Source organism: Hemiscyllium ocellatum, chromosome 5 (assembly GCF_020745735.1).
Source record: "Hemiscyllium ocellatum isolate sHemOce1 chromosome 5, sHemOce1.pat.X.cur, whole genome shotgun sequence".
NCBI lineage: Eukaryota > Metazoa > Chordata > Chondrichthyes > Orectolobiformes > Hemiscylliidae > Hemiscyllium > Hemiscyllium ocellatum.
In genome coordinates this window covers 110020423-110039361 of record NC_083405.1, presented here as the reverse complement: position 1 = coordinate 110039361, position 18939 = coordinate 110020423, and positions in this window count along the sequence as shown.

Genomic DNA, 18939 nt, shown 5'->3' with positions numbered 1-18939 from the left:
TGCAGATGACACTAAAGTCGGTGGAGTAGTGGACAGTGTGGAAGAATGTTACGGGTTGCAGGTAGACTTAGATAAACTGCAGAATTGAGCTGATGGGTGGCAAATGGAGTTTCATGCAACTAAATGTGTGGTGGTGCACTTTGGGAAGAATAACAGGAAGGCAGAATACTGGGTCAATGGAAAGATTCTTGGTAGTGTGGATGTGCAGAGGGATCTTGGAGTCCATGTACATAGATCCCTGAAAGTTGCCACCCAGGTGGATAGTGCCATTAAGAAGGCATATGGTGTGTTAGGTTTCATTCGTAAGGGAATTGCATTCTGGAGCTGCAATATCATGCTGCAACTATCCAAAACGCTGGTGCGGTCACACTTGGAATATTGTGTACAGTTCTGGTCCACATATTCGGGAAGGATGTGGAAGCTTTGGAAAAGGTGCAGAGGTAGATTTACCAGGCTGTTTCCTGGTCTAGAGGGAAGGTCTTATGAAGAAAGGCTGAGAGACTTGAACCTGTTCTCATTGCCAAGAAGGCGGCTAAGAGAGGATTTGATAGAGGCATACAAGATGATCAGAGGATTAGATGGGGTAGACAGTGAAAGTATTTTTCCTAGGATGATGACGTCAGTGTGTACAAGGGGGCATAACTACAAATTAAAGGGTGATAGATTTAAGACAGATGTCAGAGGCAGGTTCTTTATGCAGAGAGTGGTAAGGGTGTGAAATGCCCTACCTGCTAATGTAGTTAACTCAGCCACATTAGGGAGATTTAAACAATCCTTAGATAAGCACATGGATGATTTTGAGATAGTGTAGGGGGACGAGCTGAGAATAATTCACAGGTTGGCGCAACATCGAGGGCTGAAGGGCCTATTCTGTGCTGCATTGTTCTGTGTTCAATGTTCTATATTCTATGTTCAATGTTCTATGTTCTAAAACTCTCAGGAACTGGAGTGTCTCTCCTTATTGATGATATTATTTTCTGGTGATACACCAACATATGTTGTCCATGTTTTGTGAGTTTTTAAAATGTAATTATTTCACAGTAATAACAATTTGCATTATCTAAAGTGTTCCCTGAAATGGCACCAACTATCCTCCCCCTCTCCAGCTTCCCTGCATGACCATCTAGGTGGTTGGAACCAAATACCTTTTTTTGTGCCATTAGGTGGCATTGCTCATATGATCACTTGAAACATGACTTGGGGTGACTTGATAGGGGTGTACAAGATGATTAGGTATTTAGATAGGGTTGACAATGAGAACCTTTTTCCATGTATGGAGTCAGCTATTATGAGAGGGGATTGCTTTAAATTAAGGGGTGATAGGTATAGGACAGATGTTAGGAGTAGATTCTTTACTCAGCGAGTCGTGAGTTCATGGAATGCCCTGCCAGTAACAGTGGTGGTCTCTCCCTCGTTGTGGGCATTTAAACGGGCATTGGATAGGCATATGGAGGATAGTGGGCTAGTGTAGGTTAGGTGGGCTTGGATCGGCGCAATATCGAGGGCCAAAGGGCCTGTACTGCGATGTAGTTTTCTATGTTCTATGTTCTATGCTTGCAGCAGGAGATCTGCCCTTCGTACACTGTATTAAACTGCACCAGCAGTTGGCCGGGTGCCTTACAAACAGTTAGCAAGTATCTTTAAGAAGTTCTTCATGAATAGCATTTTCATACCTTAATCAAGGCTACACATGAGACAACTATTACAGTAGTCTATATGGCAAAACACCATAAATCTTTTTTATATCGAGTGCTTTTGTAATGGAGTTTGTCAATTAATGCCTAGTTTTAATAAGTGACAATAAGCAAGTCTGTTTATGAATGTCAATTGTTGCTGTCCTCTTTTGAACATCACGTTCTTTCTCAATAGTTTGCAGTCTTAAAACGCTTTACTTGACTCCAATGTCAAGTATAAATCTGCAAAGCTCTTGACCTGCTGGAGATTATGATGGCTTACCACACAACATAGCTGAACATGTTCTGTCAAAGTATCCTCAAGGAAGACTTGACTTCTCTAATCGAAGTTGAACAGACAACACTTCATCAATAAGTACACTGACCTATAAAAAGGCACAATCTTCACTGAATAGTTTTACGGTGATCATTTTGTTTGCTGAATAGTAACAATAACTTGCATGCATGTAACAACATTAACATTGTAAAAGGGCCCCAAGAACTTTATAGGAGGATTATCAAGCAAACATTTTAATTATTTCTGCTAATGATGTGACTAAAAGCTTGATTACACAGTTTTCAGGAGCATCATAAAGAAGGAGAAAATAGTGTGGGAGAGAAATAGGTTAGAAAAGGAGCCAGAATACTAGGTGCACAGTGGGCATGTGGGGCCAGAGGACACTGCCACAGCATTAATTTCCCTGGATCACGAATCATTGATGATGAAAGGTGAATTCTCGACCTGACAATCTGTTGTCAAAAGACAGTCTGTTAGAACCAAAGAATGAAACAGAGAGTGCATCAGAAAAGAGATTATTGCAACAAGACAAGATACGGTGAAACACTTTAACAGAACACTCGAAGGGAAATTGCATTATTATGTTCAAATGTAATCTAAGGCAACATTGTTGGAATGAAAGTGGATGCAGTAATGACAATAATAACTGCCAAATTTGAACTTTATTTAATGTGGATAATATTCCAAGACATTTTTTGAAAACAAGGACAAAATTCGTGGATCAAAGGAAGTGAAAGAATCAACAATGACCTGTGGAACGTGTGTGAGGAAACACAATTGAAAGCTTATTTGAAAACTGTTGGACTTGAGCGGGTTTTCAAAGTTGGGGGCCCGAATGTTCTGCTACAGTAGCAAAAGGGAAGAATTGGGGAAAAGCTTTTTAAGTTGAAAGAGTGATCAAAGCAAATTCCATTGCAATTTCAAAAGGGAATTCAACACAGATTTGAACCCAACTAATTTTTAGTGCCGGGCATAAAAAAACATGAGGCCTGGGATTAAATTGGACAACTCTTTCGAAAAGCTTCATGGCTCAGGTGGTGCCGTTCATGTGATCTTTTTCTGTACTATAACATTTCATGATTCTTTACGCAAAGCATGAAGTGAAAGGGCTGAAGGGAGTAGGAAAAGATTTAAGATTGGAGAAGGTTTGAAATACATGGTCGAGAAAATTGAAAATGAGAGTAATATGAAACAGCAATTGATTTGAAAATGTACAACATTGCTGCACAAAGTCAAAGCCAAAGCAAATCATGTGAACAGGGAATGCGAGTAGGCCATTCGGCCCTTCAAGCCTGCTTCACCATTCAGTAGGTTCAGTTTAACATTTCCAGGTTAAGTATCACAGAACTATCTATTAGAGACTGTCACTAACAGTCCAGGACAGCAGAGGAATTGTCCACCAGATAATCAAAAGTCCCAGGAAATTCTTATAGAATTGATAGATCTGATGACCCAATGCATGGAAAATTTGTCTCATTATTTCAACTGATGTTTCATTTACCTAAACTAGGAAATTTTAATTCAGTTAAGGAAAAAGTGCAAGTGTTTAAGTTTACCAGACTGAATCCTGAGATGTCAGGACTGACGTATGAAGAAAGATGGGACCATTTAGGACTACATTCAATATGAAGTCTGCTATAAGGACAGATCCCACAGATAAAGAGTTCATTAGCATAAGGCAAAGACGGCAAGCTACATTTATGAAGAGGAATTTGAGACTACTTCCAAGGAAGCCAAGACAGAAAGAATCAGAGGACATTTCATGTAATTGTGTTTTTAACTTATCAAAGAGTTTTGACAGTTTAGGTAGGAAAAGGCTGTCTCCTCTGGTTAGGAAGTCAATGATGAGAGGTCGTCAATTCAAAATGATCACAGCCAGCATGACAACTGATATTAGAAAAAAACTCCCTGCTGAAGCATAGCGTGTTTACTTCAGGGTGTGCTTGAGGCAAAGAAAGTTAAATCTTTTAAGAGAATGTGTGGAAAGCTATCGAAACAGAAAAAGTTAGGGATAAGGGGCAAGCCGTCAGTGGGGAATAGCCTTGCATTGCTGTAGCAGTGAACTGATAGAGATGGCCTTAGCAGAATAGTTTTATTCCATCTACAAACCTGGTGTTTCAAAGTCAAAAAAAAATTGATCAATGCAAATATTTCAACAAGGGAAGCTAGCGATTTTTCCTAATCAACCTGTTCAGAGATATTATTACACACCTCTATAGTGGGTGGGACTTTAACCTAGGCCTCCAAACTCAGAGGTAGCAATACTACTACTGCCCATCAAGGAAGCTAGATGGAGTGTTTTACAATGTTCATTGGCCTGAAGGATCATTTGTTTACACAAAGCCAAGCTCACTACTTCTAGTACATATTATTGACATTGGTAACTTTAACCAGGCAATCCCACCTCAGAAAGTCCCAGATAGCCTCCTCTTTCCACGTTTGCAACTTCCCTTCCCTGCCAATGCACCTCCTCCACTTCCCGCACCATCGCCCTTGAACCCCCCCCCCCCCCCCCCCCCCCATGCAACAAGGACAGAACTCCCCGGTCCTCACCTTCCACCCCACCACCTCCGCATACAATGCATCATCCTCCGCCACTTCCGCCACCTCCAAACGGACCCCATCACCAGAAATATATTTCCCTCCCCACCCCATCAGACTTCCTCACCAGCCCACTCCCCACTCCTGGCACCTTTCCCTGCCACCACAGGAAGTGTAAAACTTGCACCCACAAAACTCCCCTCATCTCCATCCCAGATCCCAAGAGATCCTTCCACAAGATCAGAAGTTTACTTGTACTTCTACCAATGTCATCTACTGCATCCATTGCACCCGGTGTGATCTCCTCTACATCAGGGAGACAGGACACCTTCTTGTGGATCATTTCAGAGAACACCTCTGGGACACCTGCACCCACTAACCTCACCACCCCATGGCTGAACACTTCAATTCTCCCTCCCACTCCATCAAGGACATATAGGTCCTGGGCTTCCTCCACCACCCAATGCCTGGAAGAGGAATGCCTCATATTCCGTCTTGGACCCTGCAACCACAAGGGATCAATGTGGATTTCAAAAGCTTCTGCATTTCCTCTCCCCCACATTATCCCAGTCCCAAGCCTCCAACTCGGCAACACCTCCGGACATGTCCGTCACTCCCCTCGACCTACCATCTTCTCCCTCACCTTCGTCCACCTATCACTTTCTCAGCTACCTTTTCCCAAACCCCAGCCCCTCCCATTTATCTCTCAGCCATGACCCAGAAGCCTCATTCCTGATGAAGGGCTTATGCCGAAAATGTCGATTCTCCTGCTCTTCAGATGCTGCCTGACCTGACTGGGCTTTTCCAGCACTACACCCTGAGCTCCAGCATCTGCAGTCTTCATGTTCTCTAACATTATCAACAGAATTGGTTAAATGGAAGTAAAATAAAATAAAATAAAAACTTACAGCAAGATAGGGCAGCATAGCCTGAGAATTAGGGCCAGGCCATTCAAGAGAGATGTTAAAAAGGACTTTGATATATAGAGGATGGTAGATGTTTGGAACTCTCTTCCAAACATGCTAGATTAGTTGTTAATCAGTTGAGATAGGTACATTTTAGTTAAGGAAGGGTATTAAGGGTATGGGTCAATGGCAGATGTATGGTGTTAGGTTACAGATCAGTCAATGACCCCATTGAATGCAGAAGCAAGCTCGCGGGGCTGAATGGCCTACTCCTGTTCTTAGGTTCCTAAACTGAAAAGTTGACTACTCAGAATAATCGTAATTCTTGATCTTAGGTTGTAAATGTAGCTTTTTTCTGATGGGAAAACTAAACGGTAACGTGAAAAAACGCATTACAAAATAAAAATCTTCCCAGGCTTCTTTTTCTTTTCAGTACCCTAAACTGAGGAGACTCTAAATCTCCTGATTATATTTTTTCCCCTAGAACTGAGGAGACTCTAAATCTCCTGGTTTTATATTTTTTAAATATTTATCTTCCCAGGCTTCTTTGTATGTTTATTAAAATTGATCTTCATTTAATTCAAAATGATCAAAGATCAAGAACATTCCCATAAACAATAATGAATCAAGTTAAAAGTTTTTCTCTGAATGAAGAGGTGAGAAGTAATAATAGATTTGTGGGCAAGCAAAATCTTTCATATTTTGTTATTCATAATGGCACGTTTTCCCGTAATTGCTGACTGCTTAATTAAACAAACTAATTCATCTGTAAAATTCTCAAGGTCTCATTTTTCCCGAATTATCTTCCACATAATGGCAACGACCTGCTTATTTGACTACTTACATTTTGAGAATCGCTTTTGTTCAATTGAGATTCTTCCACTCCATTGTGATCCTGCCACTCAGGGCAGTCTGAAAGCTTTTATCACTATGGCATTCAGCATTCTGCTCTGCTGTGTTTGCTTTCATGTTTCACAGCAATGAAGTGTTGTTCTTTCTATTCATTTTGTTGTAAAAATGAGCAAGAGACGGCCTTATTTTCTCTGAGGCATTACCAACACAACTGCATCTAAACAGAACGGTATGCAATTTTGCTTTGCCAACTCTGCCATGGTCCTTAGAAAGGGCATTTTAAACCTATTAAACCTCCTCGATGAATGTACTGATAATCATGGAGCATAAGCTTTCAAAGCCTCCTTGCCCATTGTGCATTGTAAGCAGGTGTTTCTGCTAAGTTGTGTTGATTTTTTTTAAATACAATTAACCTGAAAGCTTCTCTATCAGCACAAAGATTTAAGGAATTGCAAATGCAAATTGCATGTCTGCAATCATTTAAATCCATCTTGAAATACTTGCTAGAAATCCTCAAAATTGATCCTCATTTTGAGTTGATATTAATTTCCATTTGTAGACCGTTGAGGAAGCTGTCAAAATTAAGCACTTTTCTCAGTGCAAAAGCTTTTGAATATAGTTTTTAGTTTGATGAAACTGTGGTTTAGTGCACTCCTATTATCTTTAAATAACTGACAATATTTTCTGCAGTTATTTTCAGGAACTTAAAATTGAATTATTTGTGGGTGGGGTATTAGATGCTGTTACTGCTGCTTTGTAGCTGCTCTGACCAGATCTATTGCCACAGTATGCCACACTCATCTGCCTAATGCCATCATCGTATATTTGACTATAGCTGGTTTTCAAGCACACTGTTACATTCATCAACCAACTATGCCAGGTTAACTTCCACTGCCCTTCATTTTGCCCTCTCAAAGAGAACTCTATAGCTTTTCAGCTCTGAATGAACATCTACTCATATTTTCTTATTTGGGTGTAATTTTCTAAGAGTTCTTGTTGCTCTTAAAATTTCATGTGCATTGTCATTTGTCATATGGTCTTCATGTGGAATTTTCAACATATATCTTAGCACCCATATTTCAAAAGCCTTAATTTTCTTCCATAGACCTTTATTTATTGTTCAGGTTTCAGAGTCATATTGTAAGTGGATAGAATGCAGCATCTTATGAGTTTTTTCTTATTACAAAGCTTGAGTTTTATTTTTGTGAACACGTCTTTCATCTTTGCAAAATTACTTCTGACTGTCTCTATCCTAACTTCTGCATCATAACTGCCATCTTTTGTTACCATTTGTCTTAAAGAGACAAGCTGATCGATTTATTCTAACGTACCAACATTCACTTCGGTTTTTACTGTAGTTTCTTTTAGTGTATTCCTTCTAAAAACCATTATTTCTGTGTTTTGAGTGTTCATGCTCAATCCATACTTTAAACTTCTCAGTTTTACTTGATCCATGATATTTTGTGATGTAGGATTATTTGGGTAAGACACCAATGTTAGTAATAGTTTGGTACTTCTCTATGTGTTAGCACATGCAATACATACCATGATATTTGGGTCTTTGTTGAGGCCAACATGCCAGGCCAGGTGGCCACCATGTCAGCTCTGAGCTGAGTCCAAGGCCGGGAGTCAGAGGCCAGGAATCCTTGGCCTGGAGTCTGTGGCCAGGAGACCAAGAGAGAAAAAGGAAAGAAGTAAAAAGACAGAAAAAAAAAGAAAATAATACAGATGGAATGGACAAGCTCTGTCTGAAGCATCCCACCTTGCCGCCATCTTGAGACAATGATGTCATCTAGCTATCTTGAAGATATAGTGCCTTTTCTGAGATCTGTGCAAAAATACAATAGTCTGCAGTCTTCTTTTGATTCTGAAGTGCTCCACTTCCCAGCAAAGGTATCGTGATTACAGGCAGCCAGAAGTATGCAATGTATAAATGCATTTCTCTGAATACCTCCCTTGGCATAGAAAAACAAAAGTTATAATTGTATGAAGCATCATTTTTAGTCACAAGTAACTCAGTAAAATGGTCAATAAAGTAAATTATGATTTGTGAATAGAAATAAATTGTTGCTTAACTTTTGCCGATCTCCGCACTTGCACTCTTCTACAGTCTTAAAAGTGTTTAGATCTTTTAATGGCACCTGCTTGAATATTTGTTTTCATTAGGTTGATGATCCTTCTCTGGAGTGTGTCTTCTTGGTAGCAAGTGTTGGATCAGATCAAAAATCTTGTCATTCAGCTTTAATGTCTCTGATAGTTTGATGACTTCCAGACTGTGTTGAGCTTTTTTTATACATATTCACTTGCAGATGTAGGTGTCGCAAGCTGGCCCTCATTTATTGTCCGTCTCTCAATGGCCTTGAATCACTGCAGTTCACCTGCTGTGGGTCGACTCACAATGCCATTAGGGAAGGAATTTCAGCATTTTGACCCAGTAACAGTGGCAATATATTTCCAAGTCAAGATGGTGAGTGGCTTGGAAGGGAACTTGCAGGTGTTGGTGACCTCATGTATCTGCTGCCGTTCTAGATTGAAGTGGTTGTGGGTTTAGAAGATGCTGCCTGAGGATTAGAATTAGAATCCCTACAGTGTGGAAACAGGTCATTTGGCCCAAGATGTCCAAACCAACCCTTCGAAGAGTAACCCACCCAAACCCATTCCCCTGCCGTATTGCTCTACATTTACCCCTAATTAATGCACCCAACCTAAACATTCTTGAACACTATGGGCAATTTAGCATGGCCAATTCACCGAACCTGCACATCTTTGGATTGTAGAGGAAACCGGAGCACCCAGAGGAAACCCATGCAGACACAGGAACAATATCAAGATTAGAGTGGTGCTGGAAAAGCACAGCAGGTCAGGTAAGCATCCGAGGAGCAGGAAAATTGTCATTTCTGGCAGGAGCCCTTCATCATTCCTGGTGAAGGTCTCCTGTTCGAAACATCGATTTTTCTGCTCCTCAGATGATACCTGACCTGCTGTGCTTTCCCAGCACCACTCTAATCTTGACTCTGATCTCCAGTCCTCACTTTCACCTACAGGGACAATGTGCAAACTCCAAGCAGGCAGTCACCTGAGACTGGAATCAAACCTGGATCCCTGACACTGTGAAGCAACAGTGCTAACCACTGAGTCACCTTGTCACGGATCTTTGGTGACATTCTGCAGTGTTGGTGGTGGAGGGAGTGGATGTTTGTGGATGTGGTGTTAATCAAGCAGTCTACTTTGTTCTAAATGGTGTCAAGCTTCTTGAGTGTCATTGGAGCTGCAGTCATCCAGGCAAGTGGGGAGTATTCTTGACTTGCACCAGGCTTGGGACAAAGCTGAGAAGGCAAGACCTTCATTGTGACCTCAACCGGTTCAGGAATTGAACCCATGTTGTTGGCAACACTGCATTGCAAATCAGCTGTCCAGCCAACTGAGCTAACCAAAACCCTAAGCCAATGGCTTAATGGACTGACAAATGCTGTAAATCTCTTATTATATGTTACCAGTCCAAGCTTCAGCTCATTTCAGCTGAATTGAGTGAGTTCTTCTTAAAGTCTATTATCTGGAACTGCAGAACTTCAATCCCCACATTGCATGGTTTCTGGCTTCATTTGGCCTCTTTGAATGAGCATCATCTAACCATAAAGCCTCAACTTTATCTTCAAGAGTTCCATTTAGGATCACCATCTCAACCACTTCAAACAGATCTGCAAAGTTCAGGATCTTGCAAATTGCGCCAGCATCTACTTGGCATTTCTCATTCACTCGATACTTTCCTTCTGCCATCATTCCAGAAGTCACAAATCACTTCTTACCTTTAGACCTGACAATGTTGACCTGTTGTATGATATACAGTGCTTCATTAGCAGCAATATCTGACATCTATCTTGCAGTCAACCTTCTAGGTTTGCTAAGTTTCCTTCCAGCTAAATACTTGTGTACAAAGTGATTCAGGTTCTTGCATTTAAAGTACAACTTTTGCCTCACTTGACGTGCTTTCTCATCTTTTGTCATGAGCCCTCTGCAATATTTACATCCTGAACTCAGACCTTGATGTTTTTGATAGCATTTCTGCATATATTACTGAGTACAGAATTAAAACATTGACTTAAAAACCTCCACAATTTCTTCAGTCTGGCTTGTCCACTCCTCAGTGAGGTCTAGAATGCTGTATCACTTGTCCGCAGTACTGATAACAGATTTGCTCTTTTATTTGATCAGGTTTCTTATTGAATCGTGATCCAACTCATGGTGTTCCCATTGAGACAGATTCCAATTTTGTCTCATATCATCTTTCATTTCCACAGCACTAGGGATTTTGAAATTAACAGTTATCCCGGGTCAACCAGCTGCAGTCTGCTGTTTTAATTTTTCTTTGTTGTACTTTATCGTAGCTGACTTTATCACAACTATGAAAACTCACACGATTTCAGTTGGACACTTCTGATCCTATGTTTCATTTGGTTTGCTTTAAAGGCTACTAATACTAAAAAGATGATGTCATATGACTAAAACAAATTACAATTGTACAACATACAAATGCATTTGTGTTATGGTATTGCACTGTTAACGTACAGAAAATGTATGTTCTTACCTCAAAATTGAAATTTGCTTTTATAATCACTGTGATGACTGTAACAAGGTTAGCCAGGTTGACCTCATAGAATAGGAGTTCCCTGAATGGGGCTGTTAATCTGGTTCAAACAGGGAGCCCTGGCTGACAGATCTATACAGGAGTGTCAGAGGTTCTGTTCACTCTGAGAGCTGGCTCTGAGGGAGCTGGATCAATGTCAAAGGCAGAATAACTAAAATGTTACATCATATCTGCGCCATATCTCTAAATGAGCACCATGACTTTGTTCCATTATTCTGCTTTTTTTGTTAACTCTTGCATATTGTTTCTGTTTAAATAATCAATTAATGTCCTCATCAAGCCTCAGTTGACATTTTTCTAACTCATTCATGGGTTGTGGGCATCGCCAGCAGGACCAGCATTTATTGCCCTTACCTATTTTCATTGAGAGAGTGATGGTGAGCTGCAGTGTTAGCTCCTATCTATTTAGAGTAGGTAAACCCACAATGTCATTGGGGAGGGAATTCCAAAATTTTGACCCAATGACACTGAAGAAACGGCAATTTATTTCTAAGTAAAGAGGTGAACTTGCAGGTCATGAAATCTACTGCACTGTTCTTCAAGATGGACGTGGTCATGGGATTTGAAGGTGCTAAATAGGAAGCCTTGGCCAATTTCTGAAATGTATCTTATAGGTAGTACATAATACTTCTACAGAGCATCAATCATGGTGGTGAATGTTTGTGGGTATGGTGCCAATCAAATGGGCTACTTTGTCCAAGATGGTGTTGAGCTTCTGAAGCAAGATGTAGTTTACTGCATGATAGTAATAAGGTCCAATTTACATTAGCAAATGAGACCATAGAGATAGGAGCAGAAGTAGGCCATTTGCTCCAATGCATCTGCTCAGCCATTCGATGAAATCATGTCTTCCATGATAATCACAAACCCCACTTTCCTTTTCCAATAACCCTTGATTCCCTTATTGATTAATAATCTGTTTATCTCAGCCTTGACTATTCTTACCAACCCAACCTTTAGAGTCCTCTGCAACAAAGAATTTACTACCTTCTCAGAGAAAAAGAATTACTCCACATCTTCACCTTAAATGGGCTAGTGCTCACTCTGAAATTGTTCTCTCTGGCCTTAGTCTCTCCCACAATGGAAACAAATTCTTTATCAACATTCTCAAACCCCCGTTGAATCTTATTTGTTAAAAGGAGGTTTCCTGTCATCCTTCTAACCTACTCAACCTTGCCTCATCAGAAAATTCCTCCATACCCAAAATCAATCTAGTGAACCTTTGCTAAACTCCCTCCTATACCTTAGATAAATGGACAAATGTTTAACGTTGTTAGTAAGACTATGAGGAGACCTAAATGATAGTTCATTTGATTCAATCTCAACCATAGAAAGTGTCTATAGAAGTCCTTTTCCTTTGTTGCTTTTTACTTCCTCTCCTGATTATTCAAGAGGTGCAATGGTTGCGTGACAGAGATCCACCCACCAGGAGTCATTTCTTGTGGGCGAAACTTGACAATGATTGTCAGTTCAAGCATGAATGGCAGCTTATCATATCCCTACCTGTATGTGCTGTCTGCATGAATGCACCTTCCAGCAGGAAGCACAAGCTGAGTCTCTGACTAATTTTGACATTATCAAACTCAGGAGTGCTGAAAAAACCCAAAATTCTACCTGAAATGCAAATAACCCATTAGAAACCAGATTCGGTGCTTTCCTGAAACATTATAACAAGCGTGATCTTTTTGTTTCTTTCTTGCAGTTAAAGTTCTCTGTCTCTCAATAAACTTAGCAAGCAATTTTGATTGCATTTACCTTTAAAAAGCAGATGATGTCATCTGATATACAGATTTGTTACACTGATCAATTGCTGATTGATGGCTTTTGGTAATTATGATTGAATTTCCCACAGATTGTGAAAGAAATGAATTATTTTGGTATCTATTCAGCACATCACTCTAATTTTACGAAGCATTTTATTTGCAACATTGGTTTGCATTGTCATATGACTTGTCAATCCTGAAAACAGTGCAAAACTGCCTGAATCTGCCATTACAGACACAAAACATTGTTTTCTTACTTCAAACAATCCTTATAAAAATTAATTCAGACTTTCATTATTGTAATTATATGATCCTTCAAACAGTTACCTGTTTAATGCTTCATAACTCCATATTATTTACAAAAATCGCGCTGTGATTACAGTTCCTGCAGTCAACTCTGCTTATAGTATTTGTTAATGTGCAATGAGTGACTGCATTTTGGAACATCTTGAGAAACAAGAAAGATGAGATATAGATTATTTCCTTTACAAAGGGTGGTCACTTTGGAAGGCAGTGATGTCCACTCATAGACAGAATTTTCTGGGGTAGGTGGGTGTATCCTGTACTGCCTGACAAAGAAGAGAGATGTGCATGCTGACTCTTCAGATGAGCGCCCACCAGATCTTTTGCCAATCTGTCAATTCCATGGACACTGTGGGCATTCATCTGGAACCAGGTCCCCCAGCCTTGAAAACTCTCCTGAAATGAGATGCCAGCCAAATATCGGCCAGCAGTTCCCAAACTCAGTAGTGCCACATAGAAGGCTGTGGCTGCTACTGGTAGTGCAATCCCAGACATGAAGGACCCATGGCATACATAAATGATTTGTTTAGGGGCTGGGTAGGGGGAGGAAGCAACAGCACTATGACCATTGATTGACCCACCTCCCAGAAGCCAATAAGCCACCACACTTTTTACCTCAAGGAAAGAATCATATTAAGAGGCCTGCTTGCATATGTATTAACCTCAGCATCAGTGGGTTCTGATTCTTAAGTGATCCATATTACCCACTTCAGTGATTTACTTAACAGTGAGCTGGAAAGCTCAACCCAAATTTAATTCAGGTAGAGGCAGGAAGGTGTCACAGATCAGATCTTAACTGCCAAATTAAATGCTATTCCTGCCTCTTGTCTCATCTCCTTTAAATCTGCAAGATTTCGTCCATACAAATTGCCAAGAAAGTGTTCAGGGACAAAAAAAATCTTTATAATAATCTGAAATGGTAGCAACAACATTGTGAGCTATTTAATAATTCCTGCCAACCTCAGAATCTTCACAATCCAGCCAAACCACAATGATTTTTCTCAACATTTCAGAACCGATCCTTCACTTTTAACCATTCTATCCATTTCTATATTAAGGAGGTTAGCACTGTAGTTAAGTTATGGGTCAAATTGAAAGACTTAAGTTCAAATTCCAGGATGGCAGCTGAGAAATCTAACTTCAACTAATTAAATCAATCTGGAACAATCAATCCAGTGTCAATGATGGTGACCATAAAACAACCAGACTGTCATATACCTGTCTTGTACACCGATGTTCTTTACAAACAGGCTATCTACTGTTCCCAGTTTCATTTATAGGCCAAGAGCAAAGTGTTTGAATCTAAATTAAAATGACCCAACCAGCAAATCAGTTGTCATGAAGTCAGTTCACCACTAACTTCTCAAGGGCAATTCGCGATGAACTAATTTTTTTTAAATGGAATCATACAGAACAAAAGAGACCCTTCAGCCCATCAAGTCTATGTTGCCAAAAGTAGAGTACAACATACACTAGTCCCACCTTCCAGCACCAGGCCAATAGTCTTGAGTGTTACTATACTTCCAGGGTTCATTTAAGGAAAGTTTAAAGGTTGTGAGATTACCTTCCTCAACTACCTTCCCATGCAGTGCATTCCAGACTTTCAACACCCTCTGGATGAATATAATTTTCCTCAAATCCTGTCTAAACCTCCTGCCTTTCACCTTATAATTATAGATCTTTACCATTTATCCTTCTACTCGGAGTGGCTGCTTTCTGTCCGTCTTGTCCATGCCCCTCACACTCTTAAACCCCCAGTCAGATCTCCCCTCAGCCTTCCTTGCTACAAAGAAAACAATCTGAGCTTAGCCAGCCTCTCTTCAAAGCTGAAATGCTCCATACCAGACAATATCCTGGTGAATGTCTACTCTACCTACTGCAATGTAATCACATCCTTCCTATAGTGTGGTTATCAGAACTGTACATAGCACTTCAGCCATGGCTAGCTATAATTCTGCACATCTCCAACATAACCTTTGAACACTTTGAATCAATGCCTTGATTGATAAAGGCAAGCATCCCATGTGCTTTCTTAACTATTCCATTAACGTCTCCCTCCACCTTCAGAGATCTCTAGCAAGCAACTAAAGATCCTTTAGTTCCTCTGAGCTTCGCAATTCCCTGCTATTCATTGAGTACTCCTTTGTATTGCTACTGCTTCCAAAATGCATCACCTCACACTTAACATGATTAAATTCAATCTAGCCTGCATTTGGTACCTACCCTGAATTGTCCTTAAAAAGAAGATGGTGAGCCTTTTAGAACTTCTGCAGTCTTTTGCGTGGAGTTGCATTCACAGTACTGTGCGGGAGGGAGTTCCAAAATTTTGACCCAAAGACAGTGAGGCAATGATAATATAATACTCTGTCAGAATGGTGTGTGGCTTGGAGGGAAACTTGCAAGTGGTGGTATTCCCAAGCATTTTTCGCCCTTATCTTTCTAGCTGGTGGAGACTGTGATTGTAAGTTATCTTCAGAGGAGCCTCAATGAGTTACTGCAGTGCATTTTCTTGATGTACAGACTGCTGATATTATACACGGTAGGTGGTGGAGGAAGTGAAGGTGGTCTCAAGCTTCCTGAGTGTTGTTGGAGCTGCACCTTCCAAGGAACTGGAAAGCATTCCATCGCACTTCTGACTTGTTCCTTGTAATCGCTGGGAGACATTGAGGAGTCAGTAGGTGAGTTGCATGCTGCAAATTACCAAACTCTGACCTGTTTTTGTAATTGCAGCATTTATATGCTTAGTCTAGTTCAGTTTCTGATCAATGGTAACTCCAGGATGTTGATAGTGATGGTAATGCCCTTGAATATCCAGGGGAGATGGTTAGAGAGTCTTTTATTTGAGGTGGTCATCGCCTGGTACTTGCATAGTGTGAATGTTATACAAATGTTGACTTCATTAATTGATCTGTCTGAACATCTCCAATCATTCTGAAGTAAACATTATTGGTTTTCCAAAGAAGAAACGATGTATGCAGTTGGTCAAACAATCAATCATGGATTCCATAAACACTCTATTTTTTGATTTTCACATGTGTCACATTGAGTGGCATGGTGGCTTAATGGTTAGCACTGTTGCCTCACAGCACCAGGGTTTAATTCCAGCCTTGGGTTACTGTCTGTGTGGAATTTGCATATTTTCTCTGCATCTAAGTGGGCTTCCTCTGGGTGTTCTGGTTGCTTCCCATTGTCCAAAGATGTGCAAGTTAGGTGGATTAAGCATGGGAAATACAGGGTAGGTGGGTGAGTCTGGGTGAGAGGATCAGTGTGGACTTGTTGGGCTGAATTAACTGTTTCCACACCACCAGGATTCTAATAATTTTGTATCATGAGTCTTATCACAAAAACAATTCTGTTGTTAGACTAAGACGTAACACTTGAAAATGGGATTGGAATACATAAGTGGTTGTGTTTGACCAGTATGGATATAATGGGCAAAAGGGCCTTTTTTCTATGTTGTAGACCACTATGGCTTTCATGTTAATGAAGTCAAATGCATGATATTAGTAAAGAAAATGAGACACATGTGAAAAATATTTTAAAATATGAGGAAGATAGCTAGATACGCCATATGCAATGTTTAGTTTGATTATAAGCATTATTTATGAGCAGCATAAAAGAAAATTTGATTCTTTATAAAGTAATTTGGTTCATATTTCATCCATAAATATTTCATATCTATGACCCAGGTAATAATGGTAGACCTATGCTGATTTTTTTACAGCTATTTCAAATTACTTTCCGGCCCACCAAAAGATGCCTGCAGGGAAATTTAAAAAACATCCTTTGTTGCAATTTGCAGCACCATAATAAACATTGTTGTGAAGGTTTCCATTGGCTAGTATTTTGAGTTTCATGGTGAATTATTTCCAAGAATAACAGATTTATAAAATACAAACAGGAGGGAATCATGGAGAAAATAAGAGATACAAAGTGGAAGAAAACTCTATGAATGCATTTATAGCAACAATAACTGGCAATGTATAATTGTGTATCAGATAACAGGCAGGCATTTCAAGCCATTATTCCTTCAGGGGTTACTAATATTGTCCAAAACCATAAAAATAAAACAGCTTGCTAAAATAGGATTGAATAACAACTTCCTCACCAGCAGATCTTTTCTCGTATGCAATAAATATGAAATGTTTACTTAATTTATCAATCATCACAATAATAGTTCACTGGCTCAATGGTAGCTCAATTCAGCTGTTTCATGACCTACACCAGATACTTCAGACTGACAGTCAATGCAGCATTGAGGAATCACTATCCATGTGCAATGAGACCCAGACCACAATTTCAAGATGACATAAATATGCACTAATGAAAGATTATCATAGTTGTTCCAGAATCTATTTATTTCTCAACCAACACCATGAAAATAATCGATTATCTGATCGTATACCTAATTATTATTTCTGGGAGTTGCTATGAATAAATCAATTATTTTCACTTCCTTATATTCCAATACAGACAAAACTTAAAGAGCATTTCAATGGCTATAACAATGTTGGGATATCCTAAAGTTGTGAAAGCTGTTATAAACATTTCCTTACATAATAGGCATCCCAGTCCCTTTTTGTTGCAATTTTGCACCATGAATGGAAATATTATCTTATTCACAATGTAATCTAATACATTGGTAAATAAGACTTGCTAAATAATAAGCTGTTTTACCAGCAATGCTTACACTATAAGATGTAACTCTGGGCATCTTAGATTTAGGGACAAGGAATACTTGAACAGAGCATAAATCATGTATCAACCTTATTGAAGGGTAATATTTATGTAATAAAAAGGTAAAACGACAGCAACAGATAAAGATGTCACCTGCCTTACTTACAGAATCTCTTTCAAGACAATATATTGGATGAAGATATTGATATTGACAGTATGGTCTCAACTTGGAATACTGTTGTTGTAATGCACATGCCTTAATTTGAATATTTGAAGAGTATTCCACAAGTCCCAGCTTGTTAACATGTGATAAAGTAAAAGTTACTAAAAATGTCTTGTCACGGAGCATTTCTTTTCATTTGTTCATGGAATGTGAGTGTCACTGCTCCAGCCAGCATTTATTGCCCATCCTAATTGCCTAGAGGCAGTTAAGAGTGAAAAACGTTGCTGTGGGTCTGGAGTCACATGTACACCAGACCAGGTAAGGAAGACAGATTTGCTTCCCAAAGGGGCATTAGTGAACCAAATGTATTTTTAATGACAATCAACAGTAGTTACAAGGTTGCCATTAGCTTTGTATTCCAGACTTCTTTATTGAATTCAAATTCCAACATTCGTCATTGTGGGAATAATGCCCACAATGCTACCCTAGGTTCTGGATAACTAATTCAGTGGTGTTACAGCTATGTTATCACCACCAACCCTTCTTGTTAATGCTTGAACCATTCCAATTAATATTATTGTCATGGTATGAGAATATATTATAGGTCTAATGCAGGTGCAATAGTAATGAATTTAGTTGCTTCCCTCAACATTTACAAAAATGAGATCAATTGAATTTTGTTAGGTAGGATTATCAAAGTTTAAGGTGATCTATGTTTTAAAGAAAGGTGACTGAAGTTGAGTTACTGAATATTCATGATCTGATTGAATGGCAGAACAAGATCAAAGACCTACTATTATTCTTAGGAAAATGTGGCATACAAGAGGACAACAGGTGATTGTTTCTTTTCAAATAACGTGCAGGATATGGAGAAAAGGCAGGAGAATGACATGAAGTTTGGCCAGCTAATGCAGGCATGATGGATCAAATGGCCTCCTCTTTACAAGTACCCTTCTGCAATTCTGTGGCATCTAGCATTATTGAATCTTTTATCACTGAATCAAGTCAGATCCCCAGACTGTCACATACAGCAGATAACAGTTGATCCATTAACTTCACACACACACACATGGTTAAGTTTCAGTTCATAGGAACATCAGGCTTCCAGAAGGAAAGAGA